This window comes from Schistocerca nitens, chromosome 4, assembly GCF_023898315.1.
Source record: "Schistocerca nitens isolate TAMUIC-IGC-003100 chromosome 4, iqSchNite1.1, whole genome shotgun sequence".
NCBI classification, from domain to species: Eukaryota; Metazoa; Arthropoda; class Insecta; order Orthoptera; family Acrididae; genus Schistocerca; species Schistocerca nitens.
In genome coordinates, this window is record NC_064617.1 from 122,833,166 (window position 1) to 122,848,714 (window position 15,549).

The 15,549-nt window shown below is 39.0% G+C and overlaps 1 non-coding gene across 1 annotated transcript; it reads right to left on the reverse strand.

Moving 5' to 3' along the window:
* Positions 1-4,866: 4,866 nt before the first annotated feature.
* On the reverse strand, positions 4,867-5,074 carry LOC126254363 (small nucleolar RNA U3). Its single transcript, XR_007546062.1, has one exon. It is a non-coding gene; the product is annotated as a small nucleolar RNA U3 (small nucleolar RNA).
* Between the last annotated feature and the right edge of the window lie 10,475 nt (positions 5,075-15,549).

A 15,549-nucleotide genomic window follows, 5' to 3' on the forward strand; every position in this document is an offset into this window, starting at 1 on the left:
TCCAGGAACTGAAGCATTGGGTATACCATGCACTTCATTCTCAGCTTCATTTACTTCTTGCTCTGATTCAGTTTCATGGGCACTCTAGAAACCTTGTTCTAGTCCGCAGCTCGTGGTCGTGCGGTAGCGGTCTCGCTTCCCACGCCCGGGTTCGATTCCCGGCGGGGTCAGGGATTTTCTCTGCCTCGTGATGACTGGGTGTTGTGTGATGTCCTTAGGTTAGTTAGGTTTAAGTAGTTCTAAGTTCTGGGGGACTGATGACCATAGATGTTAAGTCCCGTAGTGCTCAGAGCCATTTGAACCAAACCTTGTTCTATAACATTTTCAACCCCACTACATTCACTCTCAGACTCGTCCAGTATAGATCTCGCCCAGTCACCAAATCCAGGATCACTAGGCTTCAGAGACAACCTTCTTGATGGCATGTCAGCTGAAAATCGGAAAACGAGAAAATTTCGGGGTAACTAACGCGGTTATCGATAAGCAGAGTTTCTAGTAATAACGAATCAAATAAATTCACTGCTTTGATGAGAACTGCATCCAGGGTTATTAGTTATCACAAGAAACCTGCTAGATGCCATACTACCTATAAAATAGAATACGAGAATATTCCAAAAAAAAGTTCTGCAACTGGTGAGGTTGGGTTAAAAATACCCAGTAACTTTAAAAAATCGCGTATAAAATCAAACAACTCACCGCTCTGTTGAGTATCGCGCTTCAGGCCGACTTGCAACAAACTGACTTGAAGGTATAGGAACTAACAATGATGTACTCGCGACAATCTGGTAATAATGGGGTTTCAAAGATTTAGCTGGGTGTCTGACACCTAACATCACCAGTTAAGGGCTAAAGTAACCAGCAGTAAAGAAAGTTTGAGTGAATGTTGTTTTGAAAGTCATACTCGTCTCGCGCGTTGTGAAACAAACGATCGCAAAGTCAATAATGGCGACAAAATTATGTCGAGTTTGCAAGACCTCTTGTGAACTGTAGTTACCCGGCCACGGCCCGACCACTTGTACTATGCTTATACACTGAAGTGCCAAAGGAACTGGTATAGGCATGCGTATTCAAATACATAGGTATATAAACGGGCAGAATACGCCGCTGCGGTCGGCAACGCCTCTATAAAAGAAGTGTCTGGCATAGTTGTTAGACAGGTTACTGCTGCTGCAATGGCAGGTTGTCGATGTTTAAGTGAGATAGAAAGTCGTGTTGTAGTCGGCGCACGTGCAATGGGATACAGCATCTCCGAAGTAGCGATGAAGTGGAGATTTTGCCGTATGACCATTTCACGAGTGTACAGTGAATATGTGGGTCCCGATAAAACATCAAACATCTCACATCGCTCCGGCCGGAAAAAGATCCTGCAAGAACGGGACAAACGACGACTGACGAGAGTCGTTCAACGTGACTGAAGTGCAACCGTTCCGCAAATTGCTGCAGATTTCAATGCTAGACCATCAACAAGTCTCAGCGTGCTAACCGTTCAACGAAACATCATCGTATATCCTTGATGACTGCATGACACAAAAGCTTTATGCCTCGCCTTGGCCCGTCAACACTGACATTAGTCTGTTGATGACTAGAAACGTTTTGCCTGATCGGACGAGTCTCGTTTCAATTTGTATCGAGCGGATGGACGTGTACGGGCATGGAGACAACCTCTTGAGTCCAAGGACTCTGCATGTCAGCAGGGGACTGTTCAAGCTGGTGAAGGCTCTGTAATGGTCTGGGGCTTGTAAAGTTGGAGCGATATGGGACCCGTGATACGTCTAGACACGTCTCTGACAGGTGACACATATGTAAGCATCATCTCTGATCACCTGCATCCATTCATGCTCATTGTGCATTCCGACGGACTTGAGCAGTTCCAGCAGGACACTACGATACCCACACGTCCAGGATTGCTACAGAGTGGCTCCAGGAACACGCTTCTGAGTTTAAACAATTCCGCTGGCCACTTGACTCTCTCGACATGAACGTTATTGAGCATTTCTGGGATGCCTTGTAACGTGCTGTTGAGAAGAGCTCTCCACCCCCTCATACTCTTACGGATTTATGGACAGCCTTGCAGGATACAAGGTATCAGTTCCGTTCAGCACTACTTCAGACATTAGTCGAGTCTTGCCCGCGGGAGCCCTACACGATATTAGGTAGGTGTACCACTTTCTTTGGCTCTTCAGTGTATAAACTTGTAACACAACATGGACGAAAGATACTGTTAACAAAGCTCGCTTAATCCTCAGCTAACATGTCTAATATTTCTGACGTAACTAAATGCTGCGGTCTGTCACACCTCGTAAGTTTATTTCAAACAAATATGAGCCATATTTACTGGAAACAATTATAATGCCAAAAGTAGGTATTATCAACAGAAAATAATACATATTGAGAAAAAAACGGGCACTTCAGCTTCAAAGTCTGTGGCTGTCTGAGTAAAAATTCTCTTATTTTTTCGCTTCAAAGCACATTTTTCGTGCACGTTCATGACGTACTGCACGTCCACACTGTTGGACAAGGATATTTAGTCTTTTTCTTCAGTTTCAGAGGGCAAAAGTTACAGGTTTTTCTTTTTCAAAACAGTTCTCAAGAGCCTGAGGCTGGGGATGTTCTTCATCTGGTATCTGCAGTATGTGTCTGATTGAAACAGTAAGTTCCCTTGTAAGACTTCGTATCAGCAGTCGGCGTGTCATAAGGGGATATGTTGGCGCCTTTGCTAACGATTTCATGACTTCAAGGCGTGTTATGTCTGGAGTCTTATTGAAAGATTGGTATAGGCGATAATCGTTTACGTCGTTGACAATATCTACCAGTGGGGGGAAAAAAAACTGCTACAGGCCATCTTCATGTCCTGCGGCTTGCTGTATAAGCTGCACGTTTTTGATCCATATCGCCTTTTGTTACGTTATAGAAGACGTAATTTCTGGTTTACGATTCCTTTGGATCGAAACTCTCAGAATGATGCATACTGGAGACCAGGATTACAGCTTTCCCACCTTTGGAACATAAAGAGCGGTGACATCTCTTCCATGAAGCCGTAAAAGGCAGTGTTCCGCTTTCAGAAAGAAAGTTACTAGGGTTTTCTGGTTTATTCTTCTTTAGTGTGCCCACAAGTGTCATCCCCTTCTGACGAAGTTACTGAACCAGTTCTATGAATCCAAACCAATTATCTGCCGCCACATTTCTATGAGCTTCTTCTATTGGTTTGACGAGCCTCATCACAGCCTGAGTTGGTACTTTCAGTCTCTTATCTTCATTTGATGAAGTCAAACTGTCACTCCCTCTTCCACAATAGATTTATGCATTATAAAGATAATGAGCTCTAACATCAGCCTGATACATTACTTTTATGCCATATTTTGCCTGTTTCTTTAGGATGTACCTAACGAAGCAGCAACACCCTCTGCAAGGTGCCAACAATTCATCCACAGCTGCAGCTCCCAAGGTAATACATTGTTGACTGTTTTCACTAAAGATTAAAACTAACCTAACCTAAATCTTTGCATTGCTGCAGCAGGATCTTCTTTCTTTCCTCCCTATCTTCTGGCTTATCACACCTAAGATTTTTTGTCATGGTGCATCGCAAAATATCACGTCCTGTCCCGTCAGTTGCAAAGAGACAGTCTAGGGACTCGTTGCCCGATTTGAATATCGCTGAATACTTAAGAAGGCCAATGAATGCTTTTAGTTCGATCATGTCAAGGTCATGAAGATAAGTCAATCTCTCATGGTTCTCATAATCTGTTCTCATTTTTGATATTTTTGCATTTGGCCATGTGATATATTCCTGACAGAATATTTCCGGAAAACAAAAGTTCCTATATGGGTTCTGTTTCTGGATTTTCTCCCAAACTTCTAGCCAGTGGTCAAATTCCAGAGACTTGAACGATTATGTTACGGCGCCTTGTCCTTACACTGACGGAAGCTGTTCCTCCCTCCACTTTAAACACTTATTTTTTTTTGTAAAACTACGCGTAAGAGCCATCATTCCTATTATAACTCTCAGTATTTTCATCATCGCTGCCGTTATCGCTACCATCAGCATGCCTATATTCCATCTCTGGCACGTTATCTAACTCCTCCTCAGAATCTCAGGTATGGCTGCTTTCAATTTCGTACGATTCTGCCATGTCACTATTATTGTCTAGACACTCAGCAAAGTCAAGCCTGAAAACGAACCTCAAAATTAGGGTCATTTACCGTTAGAATGCTCGACGTAATGGCCTTTCTACCGTCATCTCTGTAATGAAGAAGCCTGGATATAAGTTTACTTATTACGTGATATTTGAAGCTAAAATAAAAATAGATTTAAATACACAGAAAACAAATTACCAGAGAAAAGTTACGCAACTGCTATGCCACGGTCTCGCAGACGTTCAACACAAGAGGAAACTAACAGTAGTAGAAACACAAGCTCGTCACTGCACGGCCTCCCCACTCCAACTGAAAGGTAGCAGTTGTAGCTCGAATACTTCAGCAAAGGGAAGCGATAAGAAAATGTTGCTGGTCTACGAGACTGCTGCATGTCAGTTAAGGGTTAAACATAGTTTGTTGATATCCTCGCGCACAGATAATGAAATAGTCGTAAGAACAGAATACTCTGCCTCTTGGTTATTTGTTTCAATGAAGGATACAGAGAACACTCAGTGTTTTATTCCGGGGTCCTTATTGACGTTCCTCACCAGACACTATTTAACAATTCATTTTAATGAATAAGAAAGCTTAAAACAACTCCGCCGTGTAGCGACTACTAGCCGCAATTTTGAGAATTCCACCGCCTATATATAAAGACATGGTAATTGTAAAAACGATGAACTCTCTCAACTCTGAAATTTCAACAACTTTGTTTCATTGTATTATAAAAACACCACTCGGAAAGCACTAATCCCTTCCCATGCCCCGAAAGGTATGGTGAACGATCATCGATTGCAGATGAGATCCTACGAATCCCATTCTGCATGCCTCACGCTCAGGGAAAGTGCTACCACTCATCATCGTGGTTGCGTCTACTCCAGTATTGAACTAGAGAGAGTTGAAGACATACTACAGAAATGATCCTGTGAAGTATGATCTTAGTCATGCGATCGCTTACTCAGATACTTATCTCCACGCCGGGACAGCATCGTTTTCGAGAACAATCAACACCACTGATACAAGGGTCACGTTGGAGCAAAAACAGCTCCATTAATTCATTTTACCGTGATAAATATGCGCGATCACTGCTTTTTAGCAGTATCCTTATCCTGTATTCTATATCACACGCTGAAAACGTTCTCATGGATGGAGACACAACTGCAGCGGGACATCCGTAGTTCAGCGCCTTACGGCAGATGGCTTGCGTGAGAGTGACTTCCCGAACACCCGTTACTTGTCAGTAGGACAAGGGTCAACACACACTTCGCAGGCATGTTGGTTGCTGGCAATGGCATAGTAATCTGCGTGTGCTTGGTGTGGGGGTTATGTTCCTGAAACCTCAGATTAAGGGCGGAACTAACTTTAAACTGGTTACTGGGTTATGTTTGCGCGTCGAAAAATTTTATAAAGGCTCGTTACTAAGTCATACTGGATATTATACGTGACATAATTTTCGCTACTTACATCTCGAAAATTTCAAAATCCCTATAAAAAATATATTTGCAATTTGTTTAAAGGCGTCTAACCACACTTGGCATGTACATCAATTACTTATTTTACTGCACCGAAGCTTCATCGATCGGAGATTTGTTTCGCGTCACATTATTACCGTGCTAATATTTGACTGGCTGCATTAATTGCTGTAGCCATTCCCGCTCTGTACATGTTTGGGGTGTCTTCTGCATCCAATGGGATTTCTGTTAATTTTGGGGTTATGTTGATGCTCACCAATACGAACGTGTGGTAAGCTACACTTTTATGAAACAATGAATAATCAGTTCATTTCACTGAACAAAACAACACACCTACTTTGTAATGAACAACAAACATTTGTCTTAGAAGAGCCAACTAATAATTTATATGTTCGTATCAACTTTTCAAATTAGTTAGTTTCGTCTTTCATGGATCAGTAGCACGATAGATCGTAATGATGTGTTTCGTGATGCTTGGTTACTTTGTCTACAAATTGGACAGGTGTTTCCATGTAGTATTTCTTTTATATCAGTTGCACTATTGTAGATACATTATTGTTGTTAGTTGTTTATTTCATTTATTTGACCTCATTGGAGAAACAGACCTACTACACACGATGTTGGACAATACAGTCAGCTACAAACAAGATTAAAACTGTATATTGAAAATGTATTTTTAATCTTGATTGAGTCTTACTGTATTCTCCAATATCGTGCGCAGCACGTCCGTGTTTCTGATGTGATTAAATAGATTGTACTACATAGAACTGATGCAATGTTTGCACACAATGTACAGATCAACATTTTGAAGTCTGTGGGATTGAAATTACTGCACAGGGCATATCTGTTAAGAGTACTTACAATTCACAGAGCTCTGGCATGGAAGTTTTGTATTTTTATGTTTAAGTTACGATGTCTTTTGGCTAAATTCTTTCCAAAACCAGAAATTTAATAGTTGCACGGGATTTAAGTGTTATCTTCTTAACTGATGACAGCTGTCAGACTGACATTTAATGAAATCTTACCATGTGTCTGCCATGGTTAACTTCCCCACTAAACTTACAGAAAATTGCAAAAGTCTTCTAGACAATATTTTTACAAATATATGCCAAATCATAAATAGCTTTTCTGACCATCATGGCAAACTGTTTAAGGTCAACATCAATTTTACAAAGTTTCCCACACATATAATTACTTTAGATGTATAAACACTGCCTTTTATTACTATTTGTCAAACACTGGTTGGATTAAGTGTATAAGATAACTAATGTATATTACAAATTTAATATAAAAAAAATATATATCTCTGGACTTACATTTCCAAAAAGAGTTGTGAGGAAGAACACTGAAAACCATGGATTACTGAAGGAAATAAAATTTCTTGCAGCTGACTAAGACGGAATTATAGGGAATTATATGCCTCATTAAGAACATCAAATGATCCCCTTCAAAGATCTTAATACAAACTGTCCTGTAGGGTTTTAAAACTGGTTAAAATTGAGACACTTGTATATTCAATCTGAAATTGATAACTCTAGGATTAAAATAAAATCAATTTGGAAGATCACAGAGAGGCTGTGGCAAGTGCAATAAGAATGATAATGCCATAGAGATAAGCTATAATGACAAGGTGGCAACAATTTCTAACATTTAACAATCACTTCTTAACTGCAGCAGAAAATGTGGGTTATAAGTGCATGGCTTAAGAATCTAGGTGGCCCGAAATTTACATCATTGCAAACAAAAAATGAGATTGTAATTTTGAATGCAGTTTTACTCCGGGTTTACATTTGGCTGAAATGGTTTCACTGAGAATTCCAACTTCGCAGCTAAAATACAACGTATTTTAATTTGCAACAGTCCGTCTCTGGTAGCTGAGTGGTCAGCGTGACAGAATGTCATACCTAACAGTCCGGGTTCGATTCCCAGCTGGGTGGGAGACTTTCTCCGCTCAGGGACTGGGTGTTGTGTTGTCCTTATCATCGTCATTTCATCCCCATCAACACGCAAGTCACTGATGTGGCGTCAACTCGAAAGACTTGCACCAGGCGAATGGTCTACCCAATAGGAGGCCCTAGCCTCACGGCATTTCCATTTGCAATATATGAGCAGTTGTCTTTGACGAGATAGTAGTAAATTTTGGACAAAAACATAGGTCATTATTTTATGAGCCCGTTGTTATTATCTATGTAGATGAAAATCGCTTTGAACATTTCAAACATCCCAAAAGATATGTGCCTCCTCACGTGCAAGCAAATACTTCATACAATTAAGGAGTTGTGCAACAGCTGGACACAGGTTAATACAAATTATTATATTTTATTACTCATTCCAAATCTTGGAAAATTGACATTGATGATAATATCTACAAAACATGATTGATTGTAATAGCTTGTTATTAGGACCAAATGAAAACAAAAATATTATTTACTACACTTGGCTGTTGAATTTTTGAATTACTTCATATGTAAATGAATCACATTAACAGTACTGAAGCACAATTCTGACCTTGTGGGCAAAAAAATGTTCCGATGACATAGCTTGCAATGTGCCACTTAGTATATATTGTAATGAGGTTGACATTCAAAACTTGTCCAGTATGGAAGACTGCCCCTTCAAGCAACCAATTTGTTACCAGTTATATTTTTAGTGTTAACAATATAATAATTGCCTGCAGCAACCCCTCAGGTTCTACTGAGGTTCAGGTCAAGATCCCTATAGAACCACACTACTAACAATGGCTTGCATACATTGTAGGTGTTACACGGCTGTTCTCTGAAAATAAAAGATACATTCTATTTTTAATACTTGCATTGTGTATCATAACATAGTTAATCATCATATAATTGAGCATATAGTTTCCTTTGTCTCTAGGTACTACCATCCTATTTCCTCACATTATCTACTGATGTCATTATACCAATGTAAGTAAATATAAGGCAGGAGTGGGCGGACTGCACTTACCTTGGTGCAGTTTGTTGTCTGGTCTGTTTACATAGTAGACAGATCATAGACACCTGTGTGTCTAAGAAATCCCACAATTTGTCATCCCTAACTGTTGCACCTTCACTCATCAATTTTGATGTATATAAATGATAGCAGCTCATGAACATCCAGCAAGTGTCATCTTTCCTTCTGCAATTGCTTCTTAAATCTCGGCCATCATAATCTGACCTCTTTAAATCAGTGGCCTAATCTATTCTGTACACACCAAGTTTGGCGATTTCTTACTACATGCACCATATTTTATGTATCTTGTGGAATACACCATCTGAGCCAGAACTTTTTTAATATGTTATGGTAGTTTAATTGCTGATAAGTTACAACTGTAAAATTTTCTTTAAAGTTTTTCATAAAAGAATGGTTGGTATGTTTACTTATATAATAACATCCATTGTTTTACTTCCAAAGAACAACTATTTCACATCGGAATGGAAAAGTGAAGACAATGGGCATCTAGGCTTCATAGGTGACAGGTAACGTAACTTTTTCATGTCACCTGACACACTGCATGTTAGCATATGAAAATAAATAACTGTCAATTCATGAAATAACAGATTCCTGGCACAAACAGGATATAAAACCAACCACATAGCCATGGGATATGCTAAGAACAAACAGAAGAAAATGTAACAAGCAAAAAGCTGATACTGAATCTTGACTAATTATTACAGTACCAGTCATTTTACAAAATAATCTGCTGCACATTTTTAAAAATAAGTCACATCGTCTTGAATGTCTAAAATCAACTTCATATGGTACTTCAGGAAAAAATAACAGTGAATGTGTTTACCATTTAGTACATGAAACATTGTACTCATAGATCTATAATAATCTTGACGTTATAGTCTGCATTTTACTCCAGAACAAAATGTGTGTGCCTCTATAGCAGAGTAATCATTATAGATGGCTGCCATGTGCAGTTTCCAGTTTTGATTCCCAGTATTACCAAGGATTTTTCCTTGGCAGGAGGACTAGTATATGTTGCACACAGCCTCATGATGTCAACTGAGGAGCGACTTGCATGAGATGTAGCAGCTCCCAGGTCTGGAAAGTCATTACATCGGCCAGGAGAGCAGTGTGATGACCACATACCCCTCGATTCAGCATTCACATGATGCCAAATGATTCGGCAGCCGGTCAACATCCATTGTACCTTCAGGGCCTCGAAGAATAGCTCAAGCAAATAGTATTTTATGTCCCTACACCAGCTATTTCAAGGCAGACAGACCATCTATCACTGTTGTATACTGACCGTGTATGGAGCTGAAGTTCCAGATTAATGCTGATTGTTCACTGGGATTAAATCACACTACATAATTTGATTGACATTTTGAATGACAATCATGGCGCAATACTCCTCTTGGTTTTGAAGTTATATAAATCTAATACTTAAATAAGATTTTCATTTTTCTAAAGAGAAAGATGATGAGACTTACCAAACAAAAGCGCTGGCAGGTCGATAGACACACAAACAAACACAAACATACACACAAAATTCTAGCTTTCGCAACAAACGGTTGCTTCGTCAGGAAAGAGGGAAGGAGAGGGAAAGATGTGGGTTTTAAGGGAGAGGGTAAGGAGTCATTCCAATCCCGGGAGCGGGATTGGAATGACTCCTTACCCTCTCCCTTAAAACCCACTTCCTTTCATCTTTCCCTCTCCTTCCCTCTTTCCTGACGAAGCAACCGTTTGTTGCGAAAGCTAGAATTTTGTGTGTATGTTTGTGTTTGTTTGTGTGTCTATCGACCTGCCAGCGCTTTTGTTTGGTAAGTCCCATCATCTTTCTCTTTAGATATATTTTTTCCACGTGGAATGTTTCCCCCTGTTATTTTCATTTTTCTGATATGCAAATATAACTTCTAGAAGAGATTTGCACAAATTTTTTTGATGCTTGTGTTACATATACGTAGAAATGTGAGAGACAAATTTGAAAAGATGGAACCTCTTTGAATAAATTATCAGTAAATGAAACTTACATATTACTTGAATAAACTCCACTTAATAGCTGTAATATAAACACTGCTAAATAGTTACTGTTATTATGTGAAATTTATAACTCCTTATGAATATACTAATACACTAGTATAAGAATATGCAGATCTGTAGAAAATGTTCAGGACACACTGTTGGTCACAACTAAAATAAAAGTTGAATAATTGTGGATAATAAATTGGAGCACAAATTGCGATAAATTCTCCATTTCTTTCTCATAAAATATCCCCTAAGATATGTACTATTACATGGTGCACTGACAAAAGCTATACTGAAGGGGCGAGATGCTGAGTTCACCGAGTTTCACTAGTGAATAGAACATTTTGCAATCTTTTACAGCTGCAAACGTGTACAATGCTCTAGGGAGAAACCATTTCATTTGAGCCTTGTGCAATGAACACGTCTATGAATAAGATTATAATCAGTTAGCAAAATGATTTCAGCAGTCATTAACTCCAAGTGTCACTTCTGCTTTCATAGCATAGAATGTACTAAACACAGAGTTGTCCACTTACTGACTGGTGAAATTAGATTTCTTTCAATTCTGCAATCCCCATCAACTACCGTACCAAGTCCTAGAGTGTGCATCTATTGCCTGGAGGTTTACGTCACTACTTGGTTGTGTGAATATATATATTTTTATTTTTATTTACAGCGACCATTAAAGATCATTGTACTACAGGAAAGTCTGGAAATGGTTCAAGTCAAACTGATGAAAATAGTATATAAGAAGGCAATTGACAAACTGCAGCTCATTAGCTCATGGAGAGGCAGAACATCAAACCGCTTGAATTATGTACAGTAAGCCTCATTTCAGAGCCTACTAAGAGAAAATAATGGGAGGTCTTGAGTTTTTCATGGATGGAATAAAAAATAAACACCAATATTGTAATCAACTCAAATGCAGTCTTCATATAACAGAAAAAAATACAACTTAAACAATCTGTTTACATTAATAGTTGCCGTTTTCAGGTAAATCACATCATTATAGTCACAAGGATTATTTTAAAAGGAAGATAAAATGTAAAGTAAATCAAAAAAAGACCAACACAAATTTATTTTATGTAAAAAGCTGCACTTTCTTATGAAGCTCATGTAAACTGGGGGTAGTTACATGTCACTCATCTCTGTAATAAGCAGATTTCTTCATGTTAATTTTAATATCAGGCCCAATAGAATTTAAACAGTTAACAGATGCTTCACAAGTATCACAGGAGAATAATGGAAAACATTGTTATTTAAGAACACCCAAGTGCTACACTTTTACAGTGCACTTTAAAACTAATACTAAACTGTTATTCACATGCTGCTTCAGTGTGTGCAGCAAGGTTCATTTTCTCTTGAGTCACTTCACCACAAGAATTTGCCTGTGCATCTTGAGACTCCAGCAACGGAACTTTCCAGCACTAACAGCAAGCATGTCTGAAAATAATATCTTGTTAATCTATGAACGATTCTGTCAAGTAATAGCCATCTGTCTGTTGACACTAGAAATGGCTGTCATGTGATTACAATCTATTGTTAACATTCTTGTGCCTCTTCCCTCCTCAAGTTCAAAAATATTTTTCCAAACAAGAAACTCATCAATTCCCCATTCTTTGTGTCAGTTTCCGCTGCTAACTGTAAGCTACTAACTGTAATACACACTGAATAAAAGACTTTCATTTGAGCACTCCTTTCACCTTGGCAGTCCCCCCTCCTCCCAAACAGTAGCTACTAGTTGTGAAACATCCTGTATAAAACCTTAACCCCCTATTGCATGGTGTTGTCATATGGCAACAAACCATAAATTTACGCATAATGTTAAGGAAACCACTTGTAAATGAATGGTGTTGCCGTATGGCAACACACAGTCTGGTTGCGTCAAGCTAGACGGTGTTTAGCATCGTTATGTTGGCAGAAACTGCTGATAGTCTATAGTCGTTGCTGGAGGTCCACTATACGTAAACACACACTACAGCAGTGGAAAAGGCGAATTATCTCTGCCGCTTAGATTACACCTAAAGAAATTATATTTTTAAGGCATGTAAAATGATGCTTAATGATTGCACAGATAATGTTTCGATGTCTCTGTAACTGAATGATAAATAATTACTCAGTATTTTCCATTTGTTGCTATATGGCAACACTACGATCTTGCCAATGTAAACATAACCTTTTTCAACATAGGCAGATTCAGTGCAATGCTGTTTATTACTTTTATTTTGTAAACATGGCATCAATTCCAGCTTCAGGCTTCGTATGGTGGCAGACTTTCAGCGGCAATTAGAAATATTCCTGAAGAAAGCAACGATTCAGAATTGGGCAACACCGACAGTGAAGAAGTATTTGCAGAATATTCAGAGGATGAAAGTGCTGGACGTAATATTCCTCATGGAACTGCGGCTATAGTTGTTTCTGAGACTGATGATGACATGAATGAGAACAAGAAGAGGAATAGGAACAAGAAGAGGAAGAACGTGATGAGAACAATGTGTTACATCAAAATGACATTGTAGCGGTAGAAGAAAATAGTGCTCCAAAACCAAATAAAACGCCTAAACATGCGTGTAGTTGGAAGAAATGCCAGAAAGTACTAATTACTCCAGAATGGACTGGTACACTTGACATCCCTTCTCATGTATACAGTCCGAAAGATATTTTCACATGTTTCTTGGAAGCTAAATGTTGGACATTACTGTTGAGGAGTCAAACAGACTATCCACTCAAAAAAACCTACAGAAGAGCTGAAACTTGACAGACAAGAATTAGAAATTTGGATAGGAATGGTGTTCTTTATGTCTGTGATTAGATTCCCTTCTACTAGAGATTACTGGAACCCTGAGACTCGGGAGTTCCCCATTACAGCTGATAGAATGCATACAAATGAATAGTAACATATATTTTGCTGACAATTTGAGAACTATACCCAAAGGAGAGCCAGGGTATGATCCTATATATAAAATTAGAAGCCTTATTGACCATACTGTTTCTAAGTGTAAAGTGCTAGCCAGAAAAATTCAGCTTTGATGAGCAGTTTATCCCATCATTCAATGAAACAGTACAATCCAAAGAAACCAAAGAAATGGGGCTACAAAATGTTTGTACTATCTGATGTGAATGGTTTAGTATACAACTTAGAACTGTATACTGGCAGAACTAACCAAAATGAACATCTTCCTAGGAGCCAGTGGAAATGTGCTAAGGCTAACTAGTGTTAATACCTGAGCACAGAAATTCTAAAATATTTTTTGACAACTAGTTCTGTACTTTAGATTTGCATATGAAACTGGCAGAAAGAGGAATCTACTGCCTAGGCACTGTTCGTTCCAATCGTCTGAAGAGATGTCTGTTCGACTCTGACAAGAAAATGAAGAGATCTGGAAGAGGGGCAATAGATGAAAGACAGTGTTCCATGGGAAATATGCAGTATTCTGCTGTAAAGTGGCATGACAACAGATTTGTGACATTACTCAGCAATTTTGTGTGAAGTAGAAAGATTTGACAAGAAGTTGAAGAAGTCAGTCAAAGTGGCTTGCCCCAGGGCAGTAGTGGAGTATAATGGATTCAGTTGTAGCATTGTATAGGATCCAGATATATTCCAAAAAATGGTATCACAGAATATTTTTTCATATTCTAAACCTGGTGGTAGTGAATGCTTGGTTTCTTTACACAAGAGATGCACCATCAAGTGGAATGCACTGGAAAAGCATGCTCACTTTAGCAGTGTTCAGGAAGGCCATAGGTAGAGGTTTGTTGTTCCAGGGGAAAAGTGAGGCAAGAAAGCAAGGAAGACCTAGAAGTAATTCCACTGAGAGAGCCTACACGAAGAAGAAGAAGAAGAAGAAGAAGAAGAAGAAGAAGAAAGGACCAACAGCTGCACTACCTGAAAAAGATATGCAGCTAGATGGCATAGGAAATTTGCCTTTTATGGATATCAAAGGAAGGTGCAAAGTTCCATCCTGCAATGGAACTGTGAGAGTGAAGTGTTTGAAATGCAAGGTGCAATTATGTTTCACTGTAAATAAAAACGGTTTTTTGAAATTTCACACTGAGTGATGAAATGAGGTAACGAATTGTTTAATAATATGACAAACTATTTTTTTGAAAACAGAAAAGTAACAGTTTTTCACCTAAAACTATTCATAAATGTATATAGAAGCACATTCGTGTTTCTTTTCTAAGTAATTTTATACATGGTTATAATAGAGGGAAACACCCCACGTAGGAAAAATATATCCAAAAACAAAGATGATGTGACTTACCGAATGAAAGTGCTGGCAGGTCGACAGACACACAAACAAACACAAACATACACACAAAATTCAAGCTTTCGCAACAAACTGTTGCCTCATCAGGAAAGAGGGAAGGAGAGGGAAAGACGAAAGGATGTGGGTTTTAAGGGAGAGGGTAAGGAGTCATTCCAATCCCGGGAGCGGAAAGACTTACCTTAGGGGGAAAAAAGGACGGGTATACACTCGCACACGCACACACACACACACACACACACACACACACACACACATATCCATCCACCAGGATGGATATGTGTGTGTTTGCGAGTGTATACCCGTCCTTTTTTCCCCCTAAGGTAAGTCTTTCCGCTCCCGGGATTGGAATGACTCCTTACCCTCTCCCTTAAAACCCACATCCTTTCGTCTTTCCCTCTCCTTCCCTCTTTCCTGATGAGGCAACAGTTTGTTGCGAAAGCTTGAATTTTGTGTGTATGTTTGTGTTTGTTTGTGTGTCCGTCGACCTGCCAGCACTTTCATTTGGTAAGTCACATCATCTTTGTTTTTGGATATATTTTTCCTACGTGGGGTGTTTCCCTCTATTATAACCATATCATTAATTTGAGCCCAACAATTACGTTTGTTATTGTCACTGTTGCATTTCGAAACCTTTCCTGTCGTCTTATTTTCTCTTTCTGTTTTTACCAGTAGTCTCACTTTGTATTCACCTTCCCCTT